The following is a 6,305-nucleotide window of genomic DNA, read 5'->3' as shown; positions in this document are numbered from 1 at the left end:
TTCAGCCTCCCCCCCCCCCCCCAGATACGCAAGGCAACGGAGACCCAGCAGACATTATCGAATTTTCCAGTATCGGTAGGATTTCTTTATAATATGTCGGGACTATGAACCACTGTCGAGAACTTTGGTCTTATCCAGGCGAACATTTAATATTCGCGAGGCTGTCCAGGCTGTCCAGATGCGCAAGGCAGCAGAGACCCAGCAGACATTATCGAATTGTCTAGTATCGGTAGGATTTTTTTATAATATGTCGGGACTATGAACCACGAGAACTTTGGTCTTGTTCAGGCGAACATTTAATGTTCGCGAGGTTATAGGAGCAGGCCCAGATATGACATATATCATAGTTAATTAAGTCTAGCGACTACTTGATAGTTGTGAGGCTGTCCGTGGTGGCAGGCCCGCAGACCATTGACACTCTCAGATGGGGACCACTACCATGAGTGTTTTTGGCCCTACAAACTTACACTCCTGTTGGAGTTTCTTTCGTTGTCACCCGACAAATATTATATCATATTTGCAGTAAACATTTAAGGAGAGACATCACACGGCTTGGAGGGCCGATCAGTAAGCTATGTGGAGGAACCGGCGGATTTAGAGCAGAACATTGCTGCATTCAAAATGGATGTGATGGGCGCTAATATCGTTGATATTGTCGTAGGCCCACCTGTCCACGATTTAATTTCAAAAACCTGGACTCATATTTTCCAAAATTTGCTAAAAGAAACAAGACTTGCGTCACGCAAGAAATACCCCGCAGAATCTTCCTTTATCTGAGGCTCTTACGCTCAACATAGAGTGGGATGCCAAGCGGGTTTTTGAAACGGCAAGTGATGCAGATCGCTTGATTTCTCACATACAGCATCATATTTCTAAAGCTAGACGGGCCGTAATTGTCCCGATGTTGACCCCTTCGGCCAAGAACGCCTTGGATACTTCATTTATTGATAGACAGCTCTTTGGAGAGCAATATTTAAATAGAATGAAGGAGGCAGCAGCAGCAAACAAGTTGGTAAAAGTTTAACAATTTTCAACACAAAGCAGGCACATCGAGTACGTTAAGATCCCAGTCAAAACCCTCCTTGCAGGGAAACTTCGCTTACGCGAAGAGAGCCTTCGCTTACAAACAAACGACTCGTCGAGGAGCGAAGGCTGCAATTCAATCGACGAGACGTCGGTCCAGCTCTCAGTCGAGGATCTTTCGAGCCAGCCCTTAGAGGTGAGCATAGCTGGCAAGCTTGCTAGATTTATAGACAATTGGTCCAAAATTACAAGGGGCACGGTCATTCTGCGCAGTATTAGGATACAAGATACCTTTCTAGCAAACCCCATCTCCTCGTCCATATTTGCAAGAACAACAGCTGAGTAATTCAGAACATTCTTTCTGTGAGGCAGAAATAGACCGCCTTCTCCATAAGGGTGTTATAAAACGCGTTGCTTTTACACCAGAACAATACCTTTCTTCTTATTTTTAGTAGATAAAACATCTGGAGGTAAACGATTCATCTTGAATCTCAAATCCCTTAACAGGTTTGTTCTTGCACCTCACTTTAAAATAGAGAATTTAACAATAGCCATTCGCTTAATATCTCAGGATTGCTTTATGGCATCTATTGATTTAGAGGACTCATATTTGTTGGTCCCGATTCACGTTTCACATAGGAAATACTTACGCTTTTCTTTTGAAGGAAAACTATTTGAGTTTTGTGCTTTACCGTTTGGACTGTCTTCAGCTCCTTACATATTTACTAAGATAATGAAGCCAGTGATTGCAACCTTACGTCAAAGAGGTTTTGTCTGTCATCTATTTGGATGATTTTTTACTTTTCGAAGATACCTTTCAAGATTGTTCGACAAACGTAGAGGAGACTCTCCAGCTCCTTGATAGTCTAGGGTTTATCATTAACCAAAAGAAATGTGAACTCATTACGAGTCAGGAAATAAAATTTCTAAGTTTCATTTTGAACTCCGCAAGGATGATTATATCTTTACCCTTTTTTTACTTTAGGATAAGAGGCTACACATACTAGTAATTAATTACTTCGAGAAATATTCCGGAAAACGGGCGTGTAAAATTCGTGATTTCGCAAGTCTAATTGGAACATTAAATTCCATCTGTCGGACGGTCGCTTATGGAATAATACATCTTCGGGATTTTGAGAGACAAAAGTTCCTTGCTTGTTCGATATCTAACGATAACTATGAGGCATGAATGCAGCTCCCTACCTCCCTTCAAGCTGATTTTATATGGTGGCTGGACAAGTTACGTTCACCTCCAGTCTCAAGATCACTAATAAAACAATAATTTTCTCATGAGATTTTTTTTCAGATGCTTCCTCCACAGGTTGGAGTGCGTCTCTGGGTATTACAAAAACACATAGTTGGTGGTCAGCTCAGGAAAAGGCGAAGCATATAAATTTTTTAGAGTTGAAGGCCGTGGATTACGCTCTGAAATCGCTCACAGGCTTGCATTCTCAAAGGTTATTGCTTCGTGTAGATAACACTACGGTGATTGCGTATATCAACAAGGACGGCTTTTCTCGATTTCCAAGGCTCTCAGCCCTTGCAAAGTCAATTTGGCAGTGGTATAAATCTAAAGATTTAGACATTTTCGCCTCTTACATTCGGTCGGTCGACAACGTCGTGGCAGATATCGAGTCTCGAACAGTCTCAATCGAAACCGAGTGGGAGATTAATTCCTCCTGTTTCGCGAAGATTACGAATCAGTTTGGGCCTTTTGATATCGATCTTTTCGCAATCCATATTAACGCCAAATACGAAACATTTGTTTCTTGGTTTCCTGATCCGTTCGCGATAACAGTAGATGCCTTCACTCTAGATTGGAATGCATTTTATTTTTATGCGTTCCCATCCTTCTCATTGATTACAAGGGTTTTACGGAAAATATTAGATAACAAGGCGCAACATTTCCCTAGTAGCAGGAAAATTATCAGCCAGGCATTTCGCCGGAAGGGGTTCCCAGAAGAGTCTATTAAAATAGCATTGGCTTCTCTTGCTTCTTCAACTTTGACTCAATATACCAAGCCCATTAGACTATGGTGGTACTTTTGCAACGAACGCAATCGCGACTAGTTTCAACCCAGCATACCGTTAGTTCTAGAATTTTTGTCTTCACAATTTTATAATGTGGCAACATACGGAACACTTAACTCATATCGTTCAGCTTTATCACTTATAACTAATTCTAATCTCGGTTCTGATGATAAGATTAGATGGTTTTTCAAGGGAGTTTCGGCTTTAAAACCATCCAAGCCGAAATATTTATTAACTTGGGACCCGACGCCAGTTATCTCATACTTGTCTTCATTATGGCCGCATGATGACTTAAACCTAGAAATTCTTACACGCAAATTGGTTACTTTATTAGCTTTAGCCTCAGTACAGGGAGTAAAAACATTGTTTCTCATAAGACGAATTAATATACAATTTACCACAGATACAGTTACTATTAAGATACCGGACCGGATTAAAACTTCAGGGAATAACCGGTGTCAACCTCTGATGATTTTTCGCCATTTTAAAGACCAGTCTGCGTTATCCATTTTCTCTCTTCTATGTTATTACATAGACAAAACAGAGAATTCATTGCTAAAACCACCGTCAGCGTTATTTCTTACTTTTAGAAGGCCTATAAAAGAGGCTTCACCTCAATCAATTAGTCGATGGATTAAATCGACCCTTTTTGAAGGAGGAATTGATACTTCTGTCTTCTTATCTCACGCAACTTGCCATGCAGCGTCTTCTGCGGCGGCCCGTGGTGGCATCAGCGCGAATGAAATTAGGAAAGCTGCAGACTGGTCTCAGAACTCTTCCACCTTTGCGACTTTTTATAATAAGCCCCTTTTGCCTTCGGCTGATATCGCAAAAGCAATTATTTTAAGCCACTAAATGCATATTTCTTTAATGTTTTACACAAATTATGATAAACATTTATTTTACGCCGCCCCAGCGGTGTTCGCTAAAAAAAAATGTAAGTTAGTCACAAATCATTAGCTTTAAACAGCTACTTTATATCATCTACTCGGACGAATGCTGAGCATAATTGTATGATCAGGCGAGCTCCAGAGCGAAGCTCGATCATAATTATGCGTATGCTTTCGTCCGAGTAGAGGTCACCCTCCCTCTCCCGAAGGACTCCAAGTTTCCGTCCTTTTTTCCCTATCGTTGATTTATGACTTGCTTTAAATTATGAAGGCACATCGCATGCGCAACGGAGAGGCGCAGGAAGGCAGCGCAATGAAGCGACATTAGAACGACCTAAAGTTTTTGGCGCGAGCTTTAAAAACGCTTGTTGAAAAGGAGTAGCATGCAGCATAACTACATATTATCTACTCGGACGAAAGCATACGTATAATTATGATCGAGCTTCGCTCTGGAGCTCGCTTGATCATACAGTTATCTATGTAAGGTCGCTCACATAATTTAATATTCCAAAACATCTCATCATGCATTTTCTGTATAATTGCAACTACTTGAAATTACAATTTGCTTAATTATATTGTAACAAATTATAATATTATTTTATGTTATTAATGGTCACATTACATATCTAATAATTAATTATAATTATTTATAACCAATTATGTTACTAATAGTAACATTGTAATTTAATATAATATAATAAGGCAAATTATGATTTTAAGTGGTTATGATATGTATATGTATATAATATTAATTAATATCATATAATATACTGCAGTTTGGCTTAATGTACTTTGTTGTTACAGAAAAAATTCTTTGTAATATATATCTGCAATTTATCTTTCATAATGTCATGTTGCTAGAAAGTTTTTACTCCCAGATGAACAATTAGTGCCCTTTGAAAAGAATCTTGTATCTTTTTTTCACAATTATGAAAACGTAAAATTATAATTCGCTCAGTTACATTACAATGAATTATGTCATTATTACTTTATACATTCTATTATTGTACAAAAATTCCCCTTTTCTCAATGTTCCCCTTCTCTCACTCCCTTTCTACAATTAACTTGCTTTACGTTATATATCATTCGTCAAATAGAAAAGTACCATCATTATGGTTTTTAATGGGCCACTGCAGGTTAATAACCGACGAAAGTAGCCGCGGGTGGGGGACAGAAGGCGCGAGAAGACGTCGGGGAAAGCGTACTCCTTTTAGACCATCATCCAGGACGACGACGACGATACGACATTACGCGACGTCGTCGTGCAGAAGCGAGAAAGTAAGAGTTTGTGTCGGCTGATTTCTTCTCCTCTCGTCACTTTCGTTCTCGGCGAGATGCGGCGAGTGTCTCTCCTTGCACGCGACCACGAATTTAACGGAGGCCCGCACATATACGTCCTCGGTATAGTTTCGTTTCACCTTTGCTGCACGTTTGCTCCTCGTTTTCATCTCGCCCGCTTCAAGATGAAATTTCTCCTGTCTCGTTTCAGCATTCGATCTTTGCAGCGTGGTCAGTCCAACTGTGTTATCGAGAGACAGAACGGTGTGTTTATCGTTATCTCGGCGATCTTTGCGCACGAGAGATCAGCTAATTAGAGAATTATCTGCTTTCACTTGTGTGAGCGCATGAGATTTTTATTCGAACAAGATATAGACGATCAATCGTATGAGACTTCATCGTCGCCGACTGATAGTGACGTACGCAGAGTGGCGTAATATGGCATTACCATTTATCTACATAAAATGTCTCCAGGGATTCAGCTCGATTTCTCAAGAAAAAAAGAGAAAAGATTGAGAAATGTTCGTTTGAAAAACTATATAATTTCGGGCTTAGAAGATATTAGAAATATTTCAAATACGGGATTTTAAGAGTGAAAAACTCACACAAATTCCATTCGCTATGCCCAACATTTCCCTAAAATTTTCTTTTGGTTTTAATTTTACAACACAAGCGAGCAAAGATCATGTTAAGTTAGGTTAAAATTTTACAAAATTTTTTGATGGCAGAAAGAAATGGATTCATCGTTTTCAAGAAATGTATCGAAATAAAAGATGATTATACGAAGAAAATAAAATGGATGTTTATATAACAATTAGTTTTGTCCGGTATGCGGCCGTTAACCTTACGACCAACTTCTAGAGAGAGGACCTCTCACCTGTTTCATCTGTTCCCTTCATTTCTATCAAGGCTATTACACGATGTCAATTTCAGAGGAGTACAACATCGCCACGTGACGTCTGAGCAGTAGAGTATAAAAGATTGGAAGCGAAAGGTGCGAAAGGGACTTCATATCAATAGATATATATCGGCTGTTGAATTACATATTTTCCGTTTTAGATGTCTAACTGTTTACACATTAAC

The sequence above is a fragment of the Harpegnathos saltator genome, unplaced genomic scaffold, assembly GCF_003227715.2.
Source record: "Harpegnathos saltator strain DR-91 unplaced genomic scaffold, Hsal_v8.6 scaffold202, whole genome shotgun sequence".
In the NCBI taxonomy this organism is placed as follows: domain Eukaryota; kingdom Metazoa; phylum Arthropoda; class Insecta; order Hymenoptera; family Formicidae; genus Harpegnathos; species Harpegnathos saltator.
Note: the sequence above shows the minus strand (reverse complement) of the source record.